Here is an 11,666-nt window from a genome sequence, read left to right as displayed (position 1 = left end):
AAAAAGTTAGAAGGTTAGGGAAAGGGGCAGAGAAATGGAACAGAGTTAATACCACTTTCAGACAGTCAGCACAAGCATATAAGCCTCTTTTGTGCTGTACAGTACAATATTACATATCCATCTCCATTTCCTTTAACTAGTTATTCTCAACACCTTTTTCAGCGTACTCACATCTGTCATACAGGAGCAGAATATTCTTTTATCTATGCTGTTTCCTTTTGAATGTGACCTAACGTACTATTTACTTCTGTTGACAGCAACTAGTATATAATTCAGGTGTTAATCATTTGTCAAGGTCCATTCGTGCTATTGAACAAATGATGCTCTTAGCATAAAATTCCTAGCATCTGTCATGAAGCTTTTGTGCTTAGCATTTCTAACATTCAGCTGTCTGCTACTTGTGGACACATTTCACAATATTCTTTGCAGCTGCTGCTCAGAGATAAGTTTTCTGAGAGGAAGATGAGTCACAAGCAAAGCTGCATAATGCTGAGCAATGGCTAAAAATGTTGAAGGAAGACAGAAAAACAGAAGGAAGACAGATTTAACTGAAGCTTATCAGTCACTCAGTAAAAAAGACCTCTACTGTCATCCAAGAATACACACAACATCTACTCCCTTTCCACAAAGATCTCGAACATTTAACCCCTCAAACCTATTTACCATTCAGTGATTATCATTCAATGATGGCTGATTTGTGACATAACTCTAAAGATCTGCTATTGCCCAATATCCCCTATAACTTTGATTGACAAAAGTAATATTCTTAGCTTTAAAATTAACAATTAAGATTAACAATTAATTAACAAATAATGTTAATGGGAGGAGAAGTCCTAATGGTATTGTTGCTGGACTGTTAATCCAGAGACCCAGGTAATGTTCTGGAGACCTGGGTTCAAAACCCACCATGGAAGATGGTGGAATTTGAATTCACTTTTAAAAAAAACTGGAATTTAAGAGTCTAATGATGACCACAAATCCATTGTTGATTATTGGAAAAACACATTTGGTTCACTAATGTGCTTTAGGGAAGGAGACCACTATCCTTACCTGGTCTCTGGCCTACGTGTGACCCCCAGATCCACAGCAATGTGGTTGACTCTTAACTGCTGTCTGGGCAATTAGGAATGGGCAATAAATGCTGGCCCAGCCAGCAATGCCCTCATCTCATGATTGAATATAAAAAACACAAATAATCTAGTTTCAATTGATGTTAATGGAAGAGAGTTGATATTTTTACCAGCCTTTGCATTAAGACATGTTTAATAATTTCATTCCTTGAAGGGCTAGCTCTGAGTTTTGTCTGTTGCCTCTAGTCCTGAACTCCCCAGTTGTATGCCATTTTGTTTCCGTTAATATCTTGAATGCTTTGATGAAATTACCTCTTAAGTTCCAGAAAGGCCTCAGCTTGTTTAATCTCCACATAGGTTAACTTAGAATCCAGGTATCATTCTAGTAAATCTACGCTGCATTCCCTTCAGGGTCAGTATACCTTTCCTAAAATGTGGTGCCCAGAATTACTTAGGTGCTTTTGAACTGCCTCAGTTTCTAGCATCTCACTGTTTAGGAATTCCCTATTTTATCCTTTATTAGTCAAAAGTGGATGACCTCAAATTTCACTTTAATGAAACCCATTTGCCACAGTTTTGCTCATCTACTATATCAATATCTTTTTGTAATTTTATGCTTCCATCTACATTGTAAGTAGTAAGGTCACCCATGACCTAACTAACGTCAAAGTCACTGATCCTCAAGCGCCATCTTTTGACGCTGGGCCAATCCACCTTCACCATCGCCTGCACCAGGCACCCCAATGTCAGAGTCTATCGCCACGATTGGTGTTGCTGTGCTGCCCTCTTGCCACCATCAGCGCCATACCCACCAACAACAAACTCACCTACCTCGCCTCAGGGCTTGCTCTCCCCTACGCTGGGCTCACTCTCGAGGCTGGGCTTGCTCTCCCTGCCATGAGTCTCCATCACTGATGCCATCTAAACTGTCACTGCCATCATCGATGTTTGGGAGGAGCCAACTCTGTAGCTGCCACTGCACATACTAAGGAGGCTGGACCTCGCCCTGCCGAAGACTCCAACGCGGAAACAAAACAAAAGTAAACAGAAAAAAAAGGAAACAAAGAAAGCAGATTGAGTAGACGAGCTCCGAGCCAGAAGCACGAAAGCAGTGCTGCTACTCTGCCACCATCTTTTAGATCCATCTTGAATAAAATATGGTGCAAAAGGACCTCAATGACAGAACAGATGAAGGAAGACTGCAGTTCACCAGCTGAAAAGGCAGATAAAGGCTGCAGCAGTAGTGTTGTTCCATTCATCATGATGCAACACCACTAAAACTCAACTACTAACTGATCAAGATCACCTGAACAATGAGGGCCTGCAACATTTCTGCTAAACAAAGTCATGGATAGGCTTTTACCAGGGTCCATATACCAAGTCCTGTGGCAATTTATACAAAACAAGACTGTGAACCCAGGAGTTTTCAGTTAAAAATCAGGTGAAAGACGCATGACGTTTTTAGACATCTGTGTTGAGATAGAGGTATCTTTGAGCAGCAAAATCTGTGACTGAGCAGTCCTCTTGAAGATACCCTTTGCTTACCCCAAATGGGGAGGGGCCTAGAAAAACTACCCAAAAGTTTAGAAAATGGAGGAAAATACCTCAGCAGCTGAGGCAGCATTAGTGACAGATTGAAATGGAGTTAATGTTTCAGACATGTGATCTTTTTATCAGATTTATGGCGAAAAAAGGGCGAGTTTTAGAGAAATCAAACTTGAGAAGTTAGAGTTTTAGAAAAAAGGGTTAACATTTTCCCAGTTCTGAGGAAAGGTTACAGACCTGAAACTTTAACTTTGCTTCTCTTTATATACCAATGCTGCCTAATCTGCTGAGATTTTTCCAGCATTTTCTCTTTTTATTTAAGATTTTTGGCGTCCGTAATATCTGCTTTTGAATTTCAAATTACACCTGACTTGGAAATCAAAACTTACAGGATTACAGTTTTTGTACTCAAAGAAAGAAAACTATTAATTTTCCAACCTGGAATGTTTGAGTACTTACGAATAATCTGGAGAGTAACTATCCAGTAAGAACAATAAATGTATCACGTGAGCTATCAAGACTTCAATCACATTGCCATCCTCAGTAAGATATGCCTTCCTGGGGAATGGCAAATGAAGAAACAAGCAACAGGAAATACCTTATACTGGAAAGGAAAGACTCTGACAGCAAACCTCATATCCACAGAGTTGTTTTTACCATCTGGAATGGCATTCTCACATCCACTGCCAGAGCTTCCAATTATATAAATGAAAAATCTATGACATTTCACCTGCAGCTCAGCCTTAACCAATATGTCATCATCAACAGTCCTATTATATCCCAACCCTTGATTCTGATGAAGGTGTTAAGAAACAGCTTTATTTTGACCTGTTGAAGTCCTCACTGCCATCCCAAAGGAAAAAAAGGCTCATCCTTCTGGGAAATTTTGATGCCAGAGTTAGTAATGATTCTGATATTTCAAACAGAACAATTGAAGAAAATAGAGCAAAAAGGCCAATGTAATTGCTGACAAAATGTGCTGAGCTAGTCTTATTAAAACAAATGCCCTCTTCCGCCAGAAGGACAAATACAAAAACCATATACAGAGCTATCATAGATCAAAGCATTGGCACCTCTTGGATTATATCATTGTTTGGTTCAAAGATTTAAGTGATGTCTGTATCAACAGAGCCATGTTGGGATCTGATGCTTGCTGGACTGATCATAGACTTACTTGATCGGTGATGAGTATCCATCTAATATCAAAACATTGCAACACCTAAAACCCAAGAGAAAGAAAATCAGTGTCTCAAGCCTAATGCAGCCTGACCAAAGAGAAGTCTAAGTCCAGCTCAAAAACAATCTGGAATATTTTCATACATCGAACTAAATCCCAGAACAATGGGATCAATAAAGTCAGCTCTAATAAGTTCCTACACCCAGCTGGGTTTCAGCCTTATGCTCACAAGAATTGACAATGAAACCAAAGTTGACACATGTGAACACCTGGAACAAAAACAAACAGCCTTTGCTGATTGGAAGAACATCTCAAGGTTGCAAACCAAGAAGGCAACCTTCTATTAGCATAAGACTAATGGCCAAAGGCAAATTCAGAAACAACAAAGAAATATGATGGGAAATGAAACATGTGATATGCAACTAAATTCTGAACTTTGTAACGTGAAACTTTTTTATGAAGGCAGCAGGGTTAGCATATCATGGAAATTTTGGACATGTATTCTCCTGAATCCCTTATTTCTTGTGGTTGAGGGGATATTTCCCAGAGAGTCAATGTGACTTTAGACCTTACTGAAGAACCTCTGAAATGGTCATTGTTGCCAGAAAAGTTCAAGAAAAATGTCAAGAACAACACCATAACCTCTTCTTTGCATGCTTTGACCTAATCAAAATATTTAACTCAGTAAATCATGAGACTCTTGATTGTGCTCAAGGATTTGGATGTCCAAGAAATTTCAGCATAGTTCTGTAATTGCTTCATGATGTAATGACTGCAAATGCCTTAAGTGGGAGATCTGAAGTAGAAATCTTCAAAATCCAGACCAGGGTCAAACAAGGATGAGTGATAACCCTCATACTACCGGATAGAGACTATTCAGCTCATCAAAATTCAACTACCCTCTGGTGTCAGAATAAAACATTGTCTTGATGGAAAACTCTAATCTCAGTCTGTGCCAAAAGTGAAGTGACAACCACAAATGTACATGATCTACAGTTTGTGAACGACTGCCATTTCATCCATTTCACATCAGCTTTGCAAAGCATGCTCAATCTCCTAACTTTTGCACTCAAGAAATGGAGCCTGCTTTGAACGTTGCCAAAACAAACCTCATATCAGCCACACATGGTCAGGCAAATATTTCACCTCCTTTATATGTCAAAGGAGAAACTTAGGAAGGAATATGTTGAACACTTCCCATATTTTAGCAGCCACTTGCTTCAAAGGCATAATTGCTAAGGAGATCCAATGACAGAGCAGCTGACCCAGGTCATCCTTGTAAAAACTATAGCAATGAACATTTAACAACAAAGACTTCTGCAACTTGAAAAGCGTCTTCACCACAGTCCTGTACTGTGGTGTAATAAAAACAGAAGATGCTGGAAAAACTCACCAGGTCTGGCAGTGTCTGTGGAGAGGGAATAGAGTTATATTTCATATCTACTATGACTTCATTGGAACTGAATGGAGCTGGAAATGGTGATTTTTGTACTTTTCAAAAGTGGGAGGAGGAGAAAGTAAACAGATGGTGAGGAATCCAGAGCAAAAGTCAAAGGGAGTGCTAACGGTAGTAGAAGTGAGAGATTCATGCTGAATATGTATTAAAGATAGGTATGAATTGTTTGTAATGGATAAGATTTGCTGAGAGCAGGCTCATGTGAACAAGTCAGAGGGAGGATAAGTCTATAATCAAAATAGACTGCAGTGTTCATGCTCTGAAGTTGTCGAACTCAATGTTGCGACCTGAGGGCTATGAAATGCCTAAGCAGAAAATGAGGTACTGCATATTGGGCTTTGCTGGATCACTACAGCAGACTGAGGGTGGAAATGTTAGCACTACTACCTTTAGCACTTTCTTTCTCTTTTCCTGTGGGCACACTCGCCTAATGTTCCACTCGCTTCTCTGCCCCCTTTGTCAACAGTATAAAATATAATATTTTCCAGCAACTTTCATTTCCAAAGAAGAGTCGTATTGGATTCAAAACAGTTAATTCTGTTTCTCACATCATGTATGCCCCCAGATGTGCTGCATTTTCTCCAGAACTTTCTGTTTTTATTTCTGATCTCCAGCATCCACAATACTTTGCTTTTAATTGTACTGTGCTGAGACTTGGATTCTGTATCAGCGACATATTAGAGAATTGGAGAAATGTCACCTCTTTCATATCACCTAGATTCAATAGGAAGTCCACAGTGCCATTAAATTCTCTATTACTATTATCTTGCTTCTGATAATTTTATTGATTCCCCGTCCCTGTTTAAATAATATTTTCCTTGTGATGGTCAGCTTTACTTTACATTTTGACTCTTCCCTTTACCTGTGATTCTCGAATGTAATCAATAAATAATATGCTAGTCTCTTCCTTCTTGTTTGTTTTCACACTATAGTCTATCCTATCTTGTATGCTTGAGCCTTTCACCCCCAGTGCCATTCCAGCTCAAGTGGAGCATGTCCCAGTGGTGTAGTTCCTTTCTCCAGTGCTGATGCCAAAGTTCAATGAAATGGAACCCTTCCTCACTACACCACAGCTTTAACGATGTGTTTGCCTCCCTAATCTGCTTATCCCTATGTCATTTTGTACATAGTTTGAGGATAATTAACCAGACATTAGAAGCCTTGAGAACCTGTCCGTTTAATTTATCATCTGTTTCTTCGCAGTCTCCAAGCAGAATTTATTTCTTCCTTTTTCCTGTTATTATCCAACATGGACCACAATAATGAACGTTCAATCAGCCTGTCCCTCTCCAATATCCTTCAGGCTAATTCAAGATGTTCCTCATTTCTGCTCCAGATAGGCAACAAACTACTCAATCCTGATTACTAAGGTTGCTTGTATTCTTTACCCCGGTTCTTAAATTGCTTACAACTACCACATTAGTGGATCTGTTGTGGTACAGTCATAATGTCCCCACCTCTGAGCAAGGAGGCCCAGACTCAAATTCTGCCTGCTTTAGAGATGCCAAATCACATTCCCTGAACAGGTTGATTAGAAAAGGTTACAAGTCCTACATTAGGCTTCCCCTCCTCCTCCCTTGTATTCTTTGGACTATCTCCTGCTATAAAGTGCTATAGTCTGCATCTGACTGTCTTTATCTTTCTCCTCAAGATAACACATTGCATTTGTAAGTTGGATCCATTTCCATGTTTTCTATGTGACTTAGGTTGCCCTTACTCTGTATTCGATTGGTCACGTTAACCCCATTTTGAACCTGTACCTCTTTACAAAGTCTACAAACTGTGACTGAATTCTTGAGCAAATTATCCAAATATTGTTCCATGTCCCATATGTGTCAGTGTGTTTCCAGTCATATTGAACCCATTGGCTCTGAGCCAGAAAGTTTTAAGAGGGAGGCATCAGTGTTCACTCAGGCCATTCTTGATGTCCACAAATTATCACATGATGCAGTCCAAACACTCAGCCTGCTGTCATATTTTAGTTTACATTAATTTTTGTTTTGACATTTTTTGTGTTTTATGCTATGTTGTGGTAATACCTACTCTCCTATATTAATGTGAGACATAGACCATCTGCTGCTGATATATTAAGCAGTTAGACAGATTCCACATAAGATGCATTTGGAAATGTCCAGAATTGAAGCACCTATCGTCAGAATTCAGGTCAGAAGGAGTGGACATGGAATATGTATAACAGACATAGAACATATATTCATATCTCAAACCTGAACCTGCTTGTGAGGTAGATCAAGTTTAAAGACTTCTTGAAAGAGAGCTTCAGGAAATGTGCCATGACCACCATGGACTAAGAGAAAAATGCACAAGAAATAGCCAAAGGGGGATTGAGCTTAAGTATTAGTGTTGCTTCCTTCAAATAACAAAGAACACAGGCAGCTAAGGACAAAAGGGAAACTAGAAAGACTGGGCAGTCCCAATAAAATCAGACAGTTCATCCTTCCCTGTACTATGGAAATTCGTGCAGGTCTTCAACCTATCTCTGCAGTCATGTTAGAATGCAAGAAATAGCCATCTTCGAGAATGAAACGAAACCAGTGACAATGACTTATATCTAGCTTTAGTTTGTAAGTTTTCTTTATCTACACCGTCACTTGCAATAGAAAATGGACAAAGATTTTAAATACTCACTGCCTGAAGTTTCATGTATTGGAAATAAAAACAGACAAACTTACTCATAGTCATCATCATCGTCAGCAATGACTAATGAGTATAATTGTCTACCTAGGAAATTCTGTGTCACTGGTCATGACTTCTGCGGATCCTTGTGTGGCTAATGAATCCAATCCTAGAGCCACATCTCTGACTACATATTTGGCAACTATTTTCGGAAGGTGGATTTGGCTCTTGGCCTCAAGATCATTGGCTTTCTTTTCTCTGATTCTTTTACTGTGCTTATCCTTGCCGACAAGTGTTCTCAAAGATTTGTGTCCCTGCATATCGGCGGTGCCTCCAACTTGGTTTATTCTGAATGAAGGTGTCCCACACATTGGCATCTATGTTGCATTTCTTGAAAGACACCTTCAGGGAATCTTTGAAACGTTCCCTTATGTTGTCTATATGGATTTTCGACTAGGTCTCTCATGGTAGACTCATCTAGAAGATTAAGATGCATGGGATCCATGGTGACTTGGCCACATGGATTCAAAATTGGCTTGCCCATGAAATGCAGAGGGCAATGGTGGAAGGTGTTTTTCAGGCTGGATGTCTTTGATTAGTGGTGTTCCGAGGGATTCGTACTGGGACCTCTGCTGTTTGTGATATATGTAAATGACTTGGATGAAAATATAGATGGGTGGATTAGTAAGTTTGGTGACGACACAAAGATTGGCGGAGTTGTGGATACTATAGAAAGATGGTAAAGGATACAGCTAGATATGAATCAGTTCCAGATATGGATGAAGAAACGGCAGATGGAGTTTAATCCGGTAAGCATGAAGTGCTGCACTTTGGTAGTTCAAATGTTAAGGAAAAGTATACAGTTAATGGCAGCACCCTGAACAGCATTGATGTAGAGAGAGATCTTGGGGTTCAAGTCCATAGCTCCCTGAAAGTGGTCACACAAGTAGATAGGGTGGTAAAGAAGGCATAGAGACTAGAGGGGAGGCCGTATTGGATTTGGTGCTTGGCAATGAGCCAGGTCGTGTCAGATCTCTCGGTGGGAGAGCATTTCAGTGATAGTGATCACAGCTCCCTGGCCTTTACTATAGTCATGGAGAGGGATAGGAGCAGACAGTATGGGAAAGTATTTAATTGGGGGAGGGGAAATGACAATGCTATTAGGCAAGAACTATGGAGCACCAATTGGGATCAGATGTTCTCGGGAAATGCACGACAGAAATGTGGAGGTTGTTTAGGGAGCAGCTGCTACAGATACTGGATGGATTTGTTCCACTGAGGCAAGGAAAGGATGGTAAGGTGAAGGAACCTTGGATGACAAGACATGTGAAACACCTAGTCAAGAGGAAGAAGGAAGCTTACTTAAGGTTGAGGAAGCAAGGATCGGACAGGGCTCTAGAGGTCTACAAGGTAGCCAGGAAGGAACTGAAGAATGGATTAGGAGAGCTAGAAGTGGGTATGAGAGAACCTTGGTGGGTAGGATCAAGGAAAATCCCAAGGCTTTCTATACTTCTGTAAGGAACAAGAGGATGGCCAGAGTGAGGGTAGGACCAATCAGGGATAGTGGAGGGAACTTGTATGCGGAGTCAGAGGAGGGAGGGGATGTCCTTAATGAATACTTTGCTTCAGTATTCACCAGTGAGAGGGACCTTGACGTTTGTGAGGACAGCATGAAACAGGCAGATGTGCTCGAACAGGTTGATGTTAGGAAGGAGGATGTGCTAGAAATTTTGAAAAACATGGGAATAGATAAGTCCCCTGGGCCAGATGGGATGTACCCAAGGTTATTACGGGAAGCAAGGGAAGAGATTGCTGCCCCTTCGGCAATGATCTTTGTGTCCTCACTGTCCACTGGAGTAGTACCAGAAGATTGGAGGGTGGCAAATGTCATTCCCTTGTTCAAGAAAGGGAATAGGGATAATCCTGGAAATTACAGACCAGTCAGTCTTTCTTCTGTGGTGGGCAAATAATTGGAGAGGATTCTGAGAGATAGTATTTATGATTATTTGGAAAAGCACAGTTTGATTAGAAATAGTCAGCATGGCTTTGTGAGGGGCAGGTCATGCCTCACAAACCTTATTGAATTCTTTGAGGATGTGACAAAACACATTGATGAAGGCAAGGCAGTGGATGTGATGTATGTGGATTTTAGCAAGGCATTTGATAAGGTTCCCCATGGTAGGCTCATTCAGAAAGTAAGGAGGCATGGAATTCAGGGAAATTTGGCTGTCTGGATACAAAACTGGCTGTCCAAAAGAAGACAGAGGATGGTAGTAGATGGAAAGTATTCAGTCTGGAGCTTGGTGACCAGTGGTGTTCCACAGGGATCTGTTCTGGGACCTCTGCACTTTGTGGTCTTTATAAATGACTTGGATGAGGAATGGAAGGGTGGGCTAGCAAGTTTGCCGATGACAGGAAGGTTGGTGTGCATAGTGTGGAGGGCTGTTGTAGGTTGCAATGGAACATTGCAGAGCTGGGCAAAGAAGTGGCAGATGGAATTCAACCCAGAAAAGTGTGAAGTGATTCATTTTGGAAGGTCGAATTTGAATGCAGAATACAGGGTTAATGGCAGGATTCTTGGCAGTATGGAGAAACAGAGGGATCTTGGGGACCACATCCATAAATCCCTCAAAGTAGCTACCCAAGTTGATACCCAAGTTGTAAAGAAGGAGTATGGTGTGTTGGCTTTCATTGGCAGGGGAATTGAGTTTAAGAGCCGCGATGTTATGCTGCAGCTCTATAAAACCCTGGTTAGACCACACTTGGAATATTGTGGTCAGTTCTGGTCACCTCATTATAGGAAGGATGTGGAAGCTTTAGAGAGGGTGCAGAGGAGATTTACCAGGATGCTGCCTGGACTGGAGGGCAGGTCTTTAGAGGAAGGTTTGAGGGAGCTAGGGCTTTTTCATTGGAGGAAGAAGGATGAGAGGTGACTTGATAGAGGTGTACAAGATGATGAGAGGCATACATAGAGTGGATAGCCAGAGACTTTTTCCCAGGGCAGAAATGACTATTACAAGGGGGCATAATTTTAAGGTGATTGGAGGAAGGTATAGGGGAGATGTCAGAGGTGGGTTCTTCACACAGAGAGTGGTGGGCGTGTGGAATGTGCTGTCAGCAGTGGTAGTGGAGTCACATACTTTAGAGACTTTTAAGCGACTCTTGGATAGGAACATGGAAGATAGTAAAATGTAGGGTATGCAGGGTAGATTGATCTTAGTAGGATAATAGGTCGGCACAACATCGTGGGCCAAAGGGCCTGTACTCTGCTGTACTGTTCTATGTTCTATGTATATTGGAATGCTTGCCTTCATTGGTCGGAGAATTGAGTACGAGAGTCAGGATGTCCTGTTGCAGCTTTATAAAATTTTGGTTAGGCCACACTTAAGTATTGCATTCAATTCTGGTGGCCACATTACAGGAAGGATATGGAGGCTTTGGAGAGGGTGCAGGAGAGGTTTACCAGGATGCTGCCTGGATTAGAGAGTATGAACTATAAGAGAGGTTAGGAAAACTCAGGTCGTTTTCTCTGGAGCGTCAGAGGTTGAGGGGAGACTTGATAGAAGTCTAAAAAATTATGAGATGAATAGATGTGGTTGTTGGTTAGAATCTTTTTCCCAGAGTTGAAATGTCTAAAACTAGGGGGCATGCATTTAAGGTGAGGGGGGAAAATTCAAAGGAGATGTGAATGTCAAATGTTTTACACAAAGAGTGGTAGGAGTCTGGAACGGGTTACCGGAGTGGTGGTGAAGGGAGATACTATAGGGGCGTTTAAGGAATTTTT

The sequence above is a fragment of the Rhincodon typus genome, chromosome 19 (genome assembly GCF_021869965.1).
Source record: "Rhincodon typus isolate 14 chromosome 19, sRhiTyp1.1, whole genome shotgun sequence".
Taxonomy (NCBI): domain Eukaryota; kingdom Metazoa; phylum Chordata; class Chondrichthyes; order Orectolobiformes; family Rhincodontidae; genus Rhincodon; species Rhincodon typus.
Note: the sequence above shows the minus strand (reverse complement) of the source record.